This window comes from Falco biarmicus, chromosome 8 (assembly GCF_023638135.1).
Source record: "Falco biarmicus isolate bFalBia1 chromosome 8, bFalBia1.pri, whole genome shotgun sequence".
In the NCBI taxonomy this organism is placed as follows: Eukaryota; Metazoa; Chordata; class Aves; order Falconiformes; family Falconidae; genus Falco; species Falco biarmicus.
Genome location: NC_079295.1, coordinates 31,172,214 through 31,187,716, shown reverse-complemented (window position 1 = coordinate 31,187,716; position 15,503 = coordinate 31,172,214). Strand labels below are relative to the sequence as shown.

The 15,503-nt window shown below is 47.3% G+C and overlaps 1 protein-coding gene and 1 long non-coding RNA gene across 2 annotated transcripts in view; one reads left to right on the top strand and one right to left on the bottom strand.

Moving 5' to 3' along the window:
* Positions 1 to 2,278: 2,278 nt before the first annotated feature.
* LOC130153604 (uncharacterized) lies at positions 2,279 to 5,817 on the bottom strand. Its single transcript, XR_008823463.1, has 2 exons — positions 5,561 to 5,817; positions 2,279 to 3,238 (listed from the first exon to the last, which is right to left on the bottom strand). It is a non-coding gene; the product is annotated as an uncharacterized LOC130153604 (long non-coding RNA).
* Positions 5,818 to 6,040: 223 nt separating this feature from the next.
* Positions 6,041 to 15,503, top strand: part of CLASP1 (cytoplasmic linker associated protein 1) — a 181,232-nt gene continuing 171,769 nt past the window's right edge. Inside the window, exon 1 of the mRNA XM_056348183.1 lies at positions 6,041 to 6,174. The gene's annotated coding sequence lies outside the window, so the exon portion shown is untranslated. The remainder of the gene's footprint in view (positions 6,175 to 15,503) is intronic.

Below are 15,503 nucleotides of genomic sequence, written 5' to 3'. Positions count from 1 at the left end.
AGTGCATGCTATTGAACTGTATCCTGAAAATCAGACTCTGGGTTTGGAGCTGCTTGGAGCTGCTGGAGCTTTGTGACTGGACTGGCAGGAGCTGTGCAAGTGCAAAGGACTAGTTTCAGAGGCAGTATGGATTCTCCTGAGGCAAACCTGTCCATTGGTGTAATGTCAGTGCAGCCACATCAGATGATTCACAGCCCAAGTTTTTATCCTGAGAACTACTAGCTCAGCCTTTTTTCCCCATGAGCTCGTAATTTTACAAGATGAAATCCTGGTGTGTTAATATGTAGTATAGATTCAGTCAGTCGGTGGTTAAGAATCATTTGGAGTTGGTGATTTGAACGATTGGTTTTGAGTGGGCTGCCGGTATATGTTTGCTGTGCTGCTGTTCAATGTCAGCCCTCCCGTTGCATTTTGTAAAAGCTTCCATTAATTTCACTAGAAATCTGCATTTGGGGTGAAGGGTGACCTAATCTTTAAAAAGGATCTTAATCCACTTAGCCTGTCTTGCAAAGCTCAGCATTTTTTCCTTGTCAGAGGCAGACTGCATTCCTAACCTTGATGTGTCACTTTCCAGTTGGTTTAATATTTGGGTGAGGATACAAAGGAAATGTTTTTCAAAGACTAAAAGAGTTCATGCTGCTAAGGTATGTGCAATGTGTGATGTGCAAGTACAGAAAAGGAGATATGAGCATAATTTTAAGTGGGTGGTGGAAAAAAGATAAAATAACACCAGCAGATGACTATAGAGAACAAGCACAGGAAGAGGTAAATCCAGTTGAAAGAGTGTAAATAGGGAGTTATGAGGGAAAAGGAAGTGGAACTGTAATGTTAATTAATGTAGTTTAAGTGTAATATAAAAATAGGGTTGCTCTTAGTTTGATCTGTAAATGTGCCTTCGCAGAGGCCTGAGGGCAGCCAGGAAAAATGTGGTCTCCATGCAAATACGAGGCCTAGTGCCTATGCCTTGCTAAAACTACAGATCTAGGCTACTGCGTTAAATCTAGCTCGGGTCGGAAAGGGTGGAAAGCTGTTGCCAGTAGCCTGTTCAGTTTTGGGGGGTTTCAGCTCAGACTCCAGTCACAAAACGAAGAATGCCACAATTAATGCTAATTGGTACCTTCCTTGATGTTTTGGCCAGGGAGAATGAGTTCCCTGCCTCCCTGGAGGCAGTCACTCCAGGTCAGAGGAAGAGGCCCATGGGGATATTGCATGGCTCAGGACATTCAGGCCAATGGGAAATCTCAAATCAAACCCAATTCACGCTGCATGAGGACTACCTGCTTTGTATGTGATGTTTCTCCCTGGGTGGCCAAATTTCTGCAAGGAGCGAACACACGCAGACGTGCCCATGTGCACACGATGAGCCTTGAAGCCATTTGCTCACTTGCCTTGAATCAAAACCTTCTGCTCTCGCGTTTTCTTTTCTGTTTGGTGATTGAAGCGAAGCTTCATGTGCCTTCACGTGGGAGTTAAGTGGGTCAGCGGGCTGCTTTGTTTGTGGCAGCTCTCACGTGGAAAAAGCCTGATGCAAAACGCTGAGGTTTGGCAGGAAAGTGCCAATTAAAGATAGCGGTGCAGGAGCATATTGTCTGAGCTGAAAGTGCTCGAATCTGGGGCTGTGACAACTGTCGTGTGCAGAGGAAAGAATGAGGAATTATTAAATTTAATGTTGATCTGAGGTACCTAGTGCCTTCCCTGTTGCAAGTGTTTGTTCTCACGCAGTGTAGACAAGGCATTTGTTCCCCGTTTCACAGGTAAGGTGAGGGGTAGAGGAGGTGAGTCACACAGGGAGCCTTTGCCAGGGCGGGATCAGGAACACTCAAGCTGGGTGCTTGGGCTTCACCTGGTGTCAGCCTGTGTTATTTATCTTTGTGTCAGCAGCAGTCCAGCCTTCTTATCACTGCACATGTCTGTTCAGGTGACGAGTACAGGAGATGTAAGTGCAGAGAGGTGGCAAAGTGAGAGATGCAGTGTTACATTGAGTCGAGTGAAGTTTTTCTCCCCCTCAGCCATGCAACGGTCAAGTTGGGACAGCATGTAAAGGAAATGTGGCTTTCTAAGTCTGCCTGGCAGCGTGCTCAGCTGCAGGGAAGCAACCCAGGGACCGCCAGGCTTTGATGCTGCTATCTTCTGCTGTCATGGGCAACTACATCATCATACTGTCATCCAGAAGTGAATATATTGCTCCTTGGAGCACTTGGCCCTTAGATTCCCAAGCAGACATTGTGCAAAAGGGCCCTGAAGGAGAAGAGAAGAGCAGATCACTCAGGTATAGGTATAGTCAGTGTTTCTGCTGAAATAGAGCCTCTCTTCCTCCCAGTCCATCCCTTTGCTTCCCACTGGTTCTGTTTTATTGATGTGTTTTTGTTTGAAAGAGCAGCATTGGTAAATGAAAGCTAGGATATCCATAGTTCCTTTATTTTAAATAAGCTTTCAGGCTTTATTTTTCCCTTACTTGGAGCTTTCTGTGCCCTCGCTGCAGATGTCCATTACCTGATCTCCTGTTTTATGTTGCAAATGGACTGTGCTTTATTTTGCACGTGTATAGGCACACACCTCCTACTTATGATGAACCAGACCTTTCTCAACAAGCAGGGAACAGTGTACTTTGCAGGTGGACTGATGACAGAGATAGTGCAGCTTCACTGGAACAGTATCCTGTCAGGAGGCAGATGTTCCTTCCTTTCTGCTGCACTAGTCTGTCTGTGTTGGGAGATCCACATGCAAGACAGGTAAGTTAAGTGCTGATCTTTCAGAAATGAGAGCATAGTGAGATGTACCTTTATTTAGGTATGTTATTTATAAGGGTAATGCCAAATGCCTGTTGTTAAACCACTGGAAGTGAAGTCCTGGTCAAGCAGTCACGTGTGATGGTGGCAGCTGCTCCAGTGGTTACTGTTGTTTCCATCATTTAGAGTTCTTTCTGCACCCCAGGGTGAATCCCTAAGGACTGGTTAAAACCAGCATGGTTGTTACCTAATAGTAACTTTGGAGAAGCTGAGGTATCTATGCAGATTGGATTCCATCCGGAAGGTTAAATCTGGTTGCCCTTGGGGTGTCCCAACATGCCTTCATTGGTGGGTTTCCATTGAGAACTGGCACAGGCAACAGACGCATCTGTTGTAGATGATGCTTGGATTAATGCTGATTGATGTTCCTTTGAAAGTTGATGGACTGCACAGTATAATCAAGAGCCGCTTCTGAGCAGAATTAAAGAAAATTGAGATGCTGTGAGACTCTAAAAGAAAGCAAAAAAAAAAATCTATGAAAGGACTGTTCTATTAGAGAAAGCAGGATGAAGTGTGCAATATAGTATGTGATATATTGCAATACTATATGCAGTAGCAATTACATTTTAAAAACCTAAAGGGCAAGAATCAGAACAGTGCCTTCACTGCCCACTTTTTAAAAGTTTTTAAAAGGTTACAACGTGTTTTAGATTTCTTTTCCTAATGAAAAGTAGGCTTATGTGATCTGTCTGTCTGCTTTCATTCAGCCATCAGGGTAGCCCACTCCTTTTTCCTTCTCAACATTTAGGGAGGAGGAAAGAATCTCGAGTTTCGCAAGAACTGGAGGAGAGAAATAATCGTTGCCAGCCTCAGGGAAAGGCAGGAGGGAGCTCGGGCATGGTGTGATTCCTTTGGCAGCACGTGTGTACAGCCCTGGACTAACCGCACCTCATGCTGCCTGTGTCTCCTCAGAGGGGAGTGCCATAGGACACACAAAGGAAGGTAGGGCTGCTGAGAGAGCAGGGCGGATTAGAGGGACAAAGAACACAGATCTGTAGGAAACCAGGCATCATTAGTGCTGCTGCTCATGGAACAATCCGGTTATTTTAAAAATATGGGCATAAACTGTTCTAAAAAGTCTCTCTGCAGGGAGCCAAGGAAATGGTCGTGTAGTAACAGAAAAAAGTCAAAACATTACAGCTGATTAAATGACAGAAATTTTATTTCTGTGCAGAGACTCCACCTGTTTTATAATGAAAATGTAAAGAAAACACATGGAAAACTGTGTTTACAGTCTACCTGTTAATTTCACAGTGGTGAAACTTCCAGGTTTTGTGCAGTTGTCACCTGAAGTCTTGCAACAAGAGAAAATAAAAATTGTAATTATTGTGCAATTTTTATCTGGGGAAGGGGGGAGTACTTAAAAACCAACCCAACTGCATGTCTCAGCATTTCTTTATGAGGCTTTAGATGGCCAGTGACCCTAACATCACGGGAAGTGAGAATCTGAGAAAAAGCGCAAACACCTAATTATGTCGGAATGCAGTATTAAGAGATTTCCAAGGTAAATGCCTCTTTATTGTAACACTGAAAAGAATGAATTCACAGCAAATACATGATATGCAATTACTGATTTCTTGCTAAAGCTAAATGAAATAGTGATTATCATAATTCAGGTAACTTAGAACTATTTGTTCAATTTTTATCTCATTTTCTTGCTCAGAATGGAATGTGATGGTATTTTAGGTAGTGGAGGGGGAACAGTCTAGAGTCAGAAAACCTTGCCTATAGTTCTAACAGGTTCAGCTGAAGTGGAACTATTGGTGCTTTGTTAATGTACTGATGATTCTACCGTGTCATCAGCTGCTGCTAGGAGGCTGCAAAATGAGAGAAGGGCAAACAGCGGGAGTCCTGGTTGCAGAACTGCCCAACTGGGGAAGGAGAACACTCAGCACAGGGACTGTCCCTCCTCTGAGCACACACAGATGGTAACATGGGGACTGGAAAGCCACAGCAGGTGAAGCAGAGCTGTTGTGTCTCTGCCATGGATAGTACTTAGCCAGTTAGGGCTCTCAGGAGATTAGCTACTGCCTGGGGTGTCAGAACCATGGTAATTTCTAAAACTGGTTTGTAATCACCTGCTTTCAGTTTACACAGAGCTGGCATCCTTTTAAGCACTAATATCCCCAGCTTTCTCTTGACATCTTTGCAGCCCATTCCACTTTTCATGTTGAACCTATGCTGATTCCTTCATGCAAAACAGCAGTTATGTATTGCAGTGATACCTGATGGTGGAAAAGAACAAACTAGCAAATTTAGTATTATTTGGAAGGGGCACGCCAAAAGCCATTGCTGTGCTGAAACCAGGAGCCATGAAGAAAAGCATTATTATTTCAGGAAGTTATGATGAAAAAGGTGCCATTTTTTCCACAGTTCTTCCATATGAGCTGTTTTGATGGCTCGGACTACGTACTTCTTGGAAACTGCCATGTTTCCATGCTGAAACGTGCTGATGGAGGTCAACTGCTTTCTGAAGGACAGAGGATGAAGACAGCTGGGGCTGTTCGAGGTGAAATGAAGGTTCCCTCAAGCAACACGAGCCAAGCAGTCATAAACCCAGGGAAGAAGATGGTCAGACATGGCTTGGTAAGGAGCCTATGCACAGGGAGTTTGCTTCCTACTTTCACCTCAGCCATACAGGAGCGTTGCAACTCATTCTATTTAGGGGGAAGATTTAGTTGCTTTTAAATGTAGATTTGTAACTAAGGCTCGTACAGACGGAACAGCTTCCCTCGGCAGGGAATCGTCAAAAGGAGGGGCTGTACGCTGACCTCAGCGGCAGGCTCCCTCCCCCTCGGCGGCCCCAAGCCCGGCAGTTCCTCCCCAGACACCTCAGCCTCGCACGGGCGGGGCGCACCAACCCAGCACCGCGCTCCCCGCAGCCGCCTGCGGGGGCCCATCAGCCGGGACCCGGTGATGAGCCTCGCGGTGACCCCGCTGCGCCGGGACGGACGCGTGTGCGCCGGGCCGGGCCGCCACCGGCTCCCGCCGCGCTGCGGGCGCCGTCGCCATGGCGACCGGGCCGGGCCGTACCGGTGGGGCGGTGCCGCGCATGCGCAGGGCGCGGTCTGACCTCACCGCCGCCGCGCTGGGCTGCCCCGCCTGCCGCGGGGAGCCGCGCCAGCCGCCCCTCCTCCGGCCCGCGCCGCACGCTCTGTGGTGCGCGCCCTTGCGCGCATGCGCGCTGCCGGCCCGCGAGCCTTCTAGAGGCGCGGGGCGGTGACGCGCCGGCGCGGAGGGGGTGTGGGTGGCGCGTGCGCGCTGGCTCCCATTCTTCCCGTGGCAGCGGGGCGGGCGCAGCCATGCAGGGGAGCGGGCGCCGCCGCCGGCACTGAGCGCCGTCCGGCCCCCGCCCCGCCACCGCCTCCCGCGCCGCGCCCCGCAGGTAACGCCTGCGCCGGCCCTGCGCCGGGCGGTGGGGCCGCTGCGCCGGGGAGGGGGCTGCGTGCGAGGGGAAGGAGGAGCGCGGCCGGGGGCTTTGTGTGGTGCCGCCGCGGGGAGGGGGGGGCGGGGAGGGGCGGCCGCCGCCGGGGCGGCCCCGGGCGGGAGCGCAGACCTGGGCCGCTCGGCGCTGCCGTTTGTGGAGGGGAGGGGCGGGCGGTCCGGCGGCGTGACGGCGGCAGTGGGAGCCGGGGGGTGCGGGGGCTGCCGGGGCCTAACGGCTGGCGCGGGGGCGCCCCTCGGCCTCCCCGCCCCGGGGCTGCGGGGGTCAGTGCGTCGCGGGGGCGGCCGGCCTCAGCTCCCTTTCCGCGGCGTGGTGCGGCGGCGCGGGGACGTGCGCCCGGCGGGAGCGGGCCGCCGAGCACCGGCCGCCCGGTGGGAGTGGCGGGGCAGCCTGCGGCGCCGGGGCCTCCTGCACGGGTCCCCGCTGGTCCCGGCGGTTGCTCGGCGAAGGGAGGCGAAGCGCCGCCGGGCCGCGTTCCCCTGGTCGTGTGGGATCGCGGCAGCGGCTGCCGGATTTTCAAACCGTCCTGTGGTCTGGGTGGGTTCGGCTCCGGCGTGGGGCCCTTTTGTGCACGTGTCGCGCTTTGCTTGGTTTGTTTCTGTCATCGCAATTTTTAATGCAAGTTGGGTGAGGGCTGGAAGTTCGCGCCTGTGCAGAGAGGTCGGTGATCGTTAGACGGATCCTGCAGAAACGTTTCAGAGCGATGCTGGGTCTGAGTAAACCAAATGTAGTTAGTTGTCTCTGTGTTCATGCAGGCCTGCGTCGGCTCCCCTGCGCGTGTTTTCAATGTATGTGTCTTCAGATATCTGTGAGGAAGGGAGAAGCTGCCTCTTTCCTCCCTAGCCTCTTGAGAAAGGACTGGGGAGCTGAGGCAGGGTGATGAGCACAGGGCTGCATGAGAAGCCTATAGTGGAGTAGAGCAGAGACTTCCCGGGTGTGAGGGTTGTTCTGACCAGTAGATCTCTGCATCTTGCAGGCTTATTTCATAAGTCAGTGTTTAGTAAAGGAGACTTGGGTTAAGAAAAGCAGCATGTGCTGAGCCGTTGTCGGCAGGGCAGAGATGTGCTCTCCACCCCACTGCTTGTGCTAGCGCCTTAGGCAGATGCATTGGAGTCCATTTTGCTGGTGAGTAGTGCAGACCTATTTTTCTGCATCTTTAGAGCAGTCTCATCTTCCTTGCACGGTCCTCTTGATGCCACCTGGGTGCCGTTGAGGACAAGCCATGTATTGTTGCTTAATACGTGACGACGCAAATACATAATTTAGATAAGTAGTTCTTAAATTAGAACTTGCAAAGCCATTAGAAGTGCAAGTGTTTGCTTCTCTGTGGGATTCTGAACTGGATTTAAAAGAGGTTTACAGCTGGATATGTTTGAGAACTTCCAGCAATGGTGAGCTTTTGCTAGAGCAAAGGGCTACACCAAGTACAGGATGGATGTGCAGTACTGTCATGTTCAGGGTCTTCCTTGCAATATGGCAGTATAGCTCGCTGTGTGGAACAAACCTTTGTGCTGCAGTCCTGGGCTTGGCAAAGTCCAGCTTCTGCTTGTTTTCTCTGTTGAACCCTATCAGCGGTACTGAAGTCTGGCAGTTGTGAGAGGGACAGAGTAATGACTAACTGTGGCACCATGGGCAATCCTCTCTGTATTTCATAGTCACACTTGTTTAATTTTTAAAAAAAGTTGCTGCAAGCATAAATGGATCTTTTTTTTTTTCCTTTTTCCACACTGGTGCCTGCAACATTCCTGTGAAGTCCTTGAAATCGATCACATAGCTTCAGAAGTTTCTGTTTCAAGAAGGAAGACACTATGAAGTTAAACACTTCGGCCTTGCTTCGCTTGGCCAATAACGTTCAGTGCTAAAAATGAGACAACAGCATGCTTGTGAGATGGAAATGTTTATCTAGTTCATGTGATGTTCTCTAGAGGGACAATTGCAGAGAGTGTCTATGATCAAATGAGCTCGTCCTTCAGTCATCTTTGAAGTTCTGTAGGAATCTTAAATCTGAGCTACCAATTAAGTGTTGCAAAACCCAGTACTTAAACAGCAAAACTCAAACTGAAATGATTTATCACTTTCTCCCATACGTTAGTCAATCCTTCCCTATCCATCAGGCAATTTGATGCAGGCTGTTAGCAAGTCTGGCCACTTTTGTAATGATTTGCAACATGAGGAGCTAGATCTTGCCCTCAACAAGCTTTCTGTTAGGGACAGGTCATGCCTAAGAAGTGCAAAAGAGGCTGGACATGAAATGTTGAGATGGCTAAAGTAATGACCTCCCCTGCGTGTACCTCTCCGCATTTCAACATACATGCAGATTTTTGTGAGAGTGATGTGGCTTTGAAGCTTGTGGACTGCCATTACGGATACCCTTCTAGCCTCAGATGACTTTGGATCAAGCTCATGTGTCACTCTGAGTCTCTCATTATCTTGGGCCTTGCCTAGGCTAGGGCTGGAAATCTTGTTGGCATGCCTCTGGATTGGGCTTGCTGCTGCTAATGCCTCCTTGGCTGGCAGTTGTCATTGAAGCTTCTTCCTGGATTCTGACAGTGCCAGCACACCTTTAAGCAGCACTTGCCAGTGTATTAAAAAGAATACTAGCAATTGTATAAAGCTTTCATCTGAGTGAAGAAAATAGACTGGTTTTGTCTGTTAATTTCTTCAGACTGACCAGTAAATTTAAAGCAGTCTGACTGTGAAGGAAGAGGTTCACTTCTTTCCTCAATGAAGGATTGATGTTTGTGGCAGTCTTGTGCAGAATAGCCTTAGCTTTTACCCTGCTGTTTAATGGTGTACACTTCATGCTGCTCTTTGCTCAGTTTCTTCGTTTTCACCAACCCATACAGTGCTGAAGTTTGTATTGTGTGTTTCTTTAGGGCTCACTCAGTGTTTTGGATATTGTGTATTGGACCAACCTGTTATCAGTCCTCAAAGCTGCCTGAAAGCCTGATGTGAGCTAGTTAAGAACTTTGCACAGCAGGATTCTGAAGAGCTAAACATGTGCAAGTTCCTTGGTATTCTGGACTGCACTAGTGTATGGCTGTCATAAAGAGATCATAAGAGATCACTTTCTCCTCTCTTTGGCAGCACTAGCACTCTTGCACACACACAAGAAAACCAAACCCCGAACGATCTGGATAGAGTTGTAACTGTTCAAGTTATAGGAGGGCAAGAAGTGGGTTTTGTGGTCTGAGAGACTGCAGGTGCTCTCTGAAAGATTTGATCTCAATTCATGGTTAGTGTTTGAGTTCGTCTGGTTTCCTGATCTGTCAATGAAATCTTGGCATGTTTGGCTTCACAAGGAGGGAGATGTCCATTCCACGTCTAGAAACAGTATGCCAAGTAGAAACACCAAAATTAATTGTTAGAATAGCATCATTATTGTTACTTTATTGGAAGTTACTAGGCAGATTTAAAAGTCTCCAATTTGTTTCCTCTGCCAGCAGAATTAGGCTAAACAGCCTAAGCAGGCCAGTCCCTGGTGCAGCGTTTCTGTCTTTTGGGTTTAAGCTGGGCCCGTCTTTACACTTTGCTTGTAGATGCTTTAGATTCCAAGATACTTCATAAAGCAAAATCGAACCAACAATGATTTACTGAGGCAAAGATCTGATCAAAATGGAGTCAGATTCTGACCTGTGTTTCAAAGTGATGCTGAGCAGAAGGGAGGAATCGCAGGTATGTGTCTGCCTGTTACATTGCAGGTGGTTCTTAGCCCAGCAGTCTCTTAACTGCTGCTAGAGTTCAGCCCAATTCATGGTATTGTCAAACAAAACCCTGTTCTGCTGTTCCTCCTCTGCTCCTTCCACCTACTGTTTTATGAATCTTGAGTGCAGTGGTGGCTTTCCATGATCCCTTGCTGCCTGTGTTGGGGGATATCTTTGGCCATCCGCTTATGTGTGATTGTAAATACCAGGCTGAACAGAATCTGATGCCTGAGTGTAGAGAGTAAGCCTCTTTCCCCTCACTGGAGCTGAACTGATCCTAGCTGCTGGTTTCTGCTGACCTCTGTCAGCAGTTGAAATACAGCTGCTGCCGAGAGTTCTCCTGTCCTTGGCTAACAGTTACCATGAGGGCTGGCAGCCCTGGAGAACAGGGGTAGGCAAAGAGCCCTATTCTGTCATGCAGACAAGTTTGTGTTTAGAGTCACGGAGGGAAGAGATGGACATAAGCTGGGAAGCCTGAAAAGAGATGAAGAAAATAAACTTTTTCCAAAACTATTAACTTGCAAAATGCTCCTGTTGATTCCCACAGCCAGGTAGGAGCCTATAACAGACTGAGGTCATGTCTTGTTCAATTTGGGGTGTCTGATTGGTTTTCATATCGGCAGCATCTTGGCATGACTTGTCACAAGTATGCATGTAAGAAATTTTCTTTGAATTGGAGGTGCTTTTGTTTGTGGCTGTAGTATCTACTTGCCTGTCTGAGGTTCTTCTGTGAGTGAACTTACTTGAGGTGTAGACTGCATGGAGTAGGATTTTTATCTTTTGTTACTCCCATATCACACACGTTTTGTTAATGTGGTCTAAAATAAACATGTATGTTTTGAGAATATGGTGTGAGATGCAGAGGGAAGAAATCAGACTGAAAGGTGCTTGTGTCTCTTGAGGGCCTGTACCCAAAGTATGATCTTGTGTATTATTTTTCCATTCCAATCTGTCATTTTACTGCTAGCACTTGTCTCTCAGTTACTTCCTTCCAGGGTAGTTCTGGCTTGGACATGTACACAAAACCTTACCTACTTCTTCTGTGTCACTAGGCAGTTATACATCAGTAAGGATAATGAGGTCCTGGAGCATTTGTTGAGTTATATCAAACCCACTGATCTCTTGAAAAACTAGATTATCCTGATCTTGTACCAGCATGTGGTGGTATAGGTTTTTTCTTTCCCCAAGGTGTTCTCATCCTCAGTTCCCATTGCCGCTGGAGACTTGCTTTGCAGTGGCTCTGGGAAAGGTACTGAATTTCTACCCTATTTCTGCCTGTAAAATAGGAGATTATTGTGTATTTTCCCAACATTTTTCCTCAGCTTTTGTACATTAAGAGATGCTTTCCATCTTCAGGACCGGCTAAATCAGTAATCTTAGCCTAAGAGACTTAATCTATTGCGATACAAATAGAGGTTACAAGATTCAGATGTGTGTTGTGAAGCCATTTGTCCTGCTAGCAACCTGGCAAGTGATGGGCCACTCTGCTCTATCAGTAGTGTTCTACTTCCAAACCTTGCGAAGTATTTTACCCACATGAAGCTACAGGTGAAGGTTTCTTCTTTTCCTTTTTTCCCCACGTTTTTCCAGATGATCCAGTATTGATGCTGGATTGTGGAGGAGAGTGTTAGGGCCCTTGTGACTCTGGAAAGTTTTGCCCTGCACTCATAGTTGCAGTAGGAAGGGGGCTGGATGCCACCTCTGTCCTTCTAGGATGCATCACTGCAGCCCCTTGAGGGACCTTGCACACCCTTGGCTCTGATACCTTGCAGAGCTGGAAGTCAGAGAGAACCAGTGCTGTGTGGTTTGTTGGCCAGGGTCCCACAGGTGTCAGAGGTGGAGTCTGCAGGCTGTGCTCTTAAGGTAAGGTTAGATCTCCAGAATGAGGGAGAGAAGGATGTTTTTGTACACAGAAACCCACAACTCAGGTACTATTCACAGTGGAAGGTGTTATGAGGATAGTTCCGCCTGCATGCCCACCCCCATGATCCAGTAGGCCCCTAATAAATTCCTTGCAGTGTATACCTTGGAACCATGAACTGGGATGTCATAACATAGGATTTTGATGTACATCTTGGTGCTCAAACTGTTAAAAAGGAAAGAGACCTTGAAAGTTCATTCTAGACTTGTCCTTGGTCTCAGACAAAGTTAAAACCAAACTAATTTCAGAGAGGGGCTGTGTTAGGAAAACAAAGGATGTTAAAGCTCATCTAATTTTCTGCCCTGCTCTTGAAGGGTTACTCCCACTCTGCAAAGTGGTTCCATTAGTGTAGGGTGTTGGGGTCACATTGAGGTGACCTGCAAGTTGTCTTGATTTGCTATAGCTTCATTACTGTGGAGATTTTTGGAAGATTGATGCCTTTCTGAAATTGGTATCTCTATGTGAGGTGTTCAGTTACCGAGGCAGTAATGCAAACCTTTAGCGGAGGCATAAGAATTCCTGTTATCTGAGGCTTATCTCTCATCTTACCCAGGGTAGGGTAATGCAACTTTTAACAGCTAGCATCTGTCCTAGAAGGATTGTGTGGGGGGGCTAGAAAACCTTAGTTAGCTTAAGCCCTGGAAATGTTTCAGCCGTCTTTGTTCTAGAAATCTGCCTTTTTTTTTTCTAGATTTCTAGAAATCTAGAAATCAGTTTTCCTCATGACATTGAAGTTGTGCTGTGGTGTGGGTTGGTTACAGTCTGTACTTTAAACACGAACCCCTTAAACACCAAGCAAGTTTGAAGAACAGCTGATACTTAGCAGAGTCCTAGCAAGCCTTCAGCCAGCCGTGGTTCTTCTGAGGGTGGCCTGCCCACAACAGCAGTGAGTTTTGCAAACACTTCCTTAGCGTGGCTGGTGCTGTGGCAGGAGGAACAAACCCTCTGTTGAGGTCCTCATAGCAGCATCCAGCAAGGGAGCTGCATCCACATGGGCAGCAGTTTGCTTATCAGCAAGGCTGTACTGGTGAGTACTAGTAGAGCAGTGGCTGTTCTGTCTGAAGACAGCTAAAGTTACTGTATAGGGGGTGTACGTGGAAGGAGTCTGCGTGAAGTGTGGTCAGTAGGCTGAGGCGAGCGTGGGGCAGTCCCCTCAGCTAATGTGGTGAGCATCAGTTGTCAGGCTGGAAATCTGAGATACCATCTTCGGACTGGGGGAGGCTCAACTACAAGGCGGAGGTAATTACTGACTTAAAACACTCACAGTGATTGTGCAATGTTTCCAGGCACTAAAAGACACATTGCCTACTTACTGAGACAGGTGAAGGAAAGTAAGACCCTCCTGTCAGTTGCTGGGTGGGTGTTTCTTGTGAACTGCCTTTGGTTCCAGAAAAAGGTTGCTGCTTTCTTCAAGTAGGGCATGGTGTTTTACTTGCCACCTCATACTCTCAGAGGGTTTGAACAACGGAGAACACTTAGAGCTTAGAGACTGTCAGTGCAGCTGCCTTGTGCACTGCTACTTCAGCATCGAGCAAAGAGTTGGTTTGACTGAGTGCTTAGTGAGTGCCATACTTTGTAAAGGCCTGACACCAAATCCCCTCCAGGCTGGGGATAGCTGGTACTGGCTGAAGCAAAAATAGAGTGGAGAGAGGGCTGCGAGTTTCCATCCTTTGTGCAGAGCTGCAGTTTGACACTGCCTTGCTGTCGAGATCTCCATTTTGTCTTTGCAGTATGCGATTTCTGGGTGCTATTCTGATTGCTCTGAACTTCTTGCCCAAGGGGCCTTGGCTGGCAAACCCAATAGCTATTTACCCTGCCCACCTTCCAGTACCAGTGAATTACTGCAGGTTGATGCCTGGTAGCTTTTCTACTTGAAAAGTTGCTGTGTTTGACTATGCTGGAAATCTGAAGGAGGAGTTGAGTTCTTTGTTACGGACAAGCAAGGTTCAAAGAAATGTCTGTCTGATGTACCTTGAACTAATTTTAAACTGGCATTTGTATGCAGCTAGGTCCTGAGACTTGTGAAGAAGGAGGCTTGTTGGTACAACTGTGTGCTGTGTTATTTCTACAACTGCTGGGCTACATCTAACCATGTAAAAAAAAAAAAAAAAAAAAAAAAAAAAAAGACCCCAAGAAAGGAATTGTTACGTTTACAAGTTAAGGTTACTGGCTGGAAGTAGGTACAGAGATACTTTCTGGAAGGTGACTGGAAAGGCCTGGTTATTGAGTGTACTGGCTCTTGTCTACAGTGATTGTGAGTGGCAGCAGTATTTTGTCTCTGTGCCAGCCTTGTGCCTTGAGTTAGCTGTGTTGGAGCAGTTGACTAGGGAGGTCGCGGACTGCACTGGTTTGTTAACAACATAAAAAAAGACGATAACCAGATGACTACAGGAGAAGAGTGGAGTGTAATTTTTAAAGTTGAATAGCTATGTTGGAAGAGCTCCCAAGTATAGACAAGCCCCCAGGAGAGTAATATTGCATTCTTTACGTGCTCCAGGTTTCCTTCCTCATTGCAAGAGTAAGATGTAAGATTTCCTGTACAGTTATCATAAGATAACTTGAGAATTGCAAATAATGCAGTTCAGCTTAGTCGGGGGTCAGTGGGGTTCTCCTAAGCACTGAAAAAAGTTCACTGGCTTGTGTACCCAGCTTAATATTGCCACAGCACCTTAGGCAACAAGTATTTCCTTTTTACTGTTTGGTTTGACTTATTCTACGTGCTGAGCCAGTTGCTTTGCTGTGAATTGTACCAGCTTCTATAATGCTACAGTGGTAGTATCTAGGCTGAGTAACTTCGGTCTGTTCAGTCTTTGTCATTTTTCTCCTTTAAATTCATCATTTTGAGCTCCAAGCTGGCACTAAATACAAACCTCTGGTGGCTTTCTGCTGGATAGCTTTTGATAGAAAATTTAGGCATTACTGGCAGAGGCTTTGACTAAGCACATAGTTTTGATGGCTTATTAGTGAAAGGGGGAGCTTTATTTTTGCAGTGACAGAGTTGGGATGGTGAGGAGAACGTTTTTTTTCTCTTGTTGATGTGTTGACGTTATGCCAGATGTAGCCTAGCCTGTCTCCCGTAGTGCAAACTGCAAGCCTAGTAGGAGGATTGGAGAAGAACCTTCTTTTGGAGCCTATATGCACAATCCTCAAAACCTGGAGGAGCTCTTCGTACAGGAACTGTGCCACTGAGATGTCTTGACTTCTGCCTGACTCTGCGCCTGTGGGAAGAGGTGGTACTCAAAATCCCAGTCCTAAATTGTTTGTAACATCGGCTACTGAAAACTATGGCATTTAAATTCTGCAGAAACAGAAGTGAACCGCTGGGGTGAAACTGTGGCTTTGTGATTACCAAAGCTTGTTATGTGGGGAGCATCTGTCCTGTTGATTTCAAACTTGGTGGGATGTAGAAGCCATATGCTTCATTGCCTGGGAGGTTCATTTTTTGTCAGCTTGGGTCTTGGTTTTCTCAGGTGGTGTTTTTTCCACTTCCTCTTGTGAGGAAGAGGGGGAGTCAACAGACTTCCTAACATGTGCAGAAAAGCTTTTTTTTTTCTTGGTTAAAAAAAGTGCAGCTTAAACACCTGTTGCCTGGTAGATGCAAGCCAGCTTGAGCCATTCCTCTTGGCTTTCTGTTACTGTTTTCC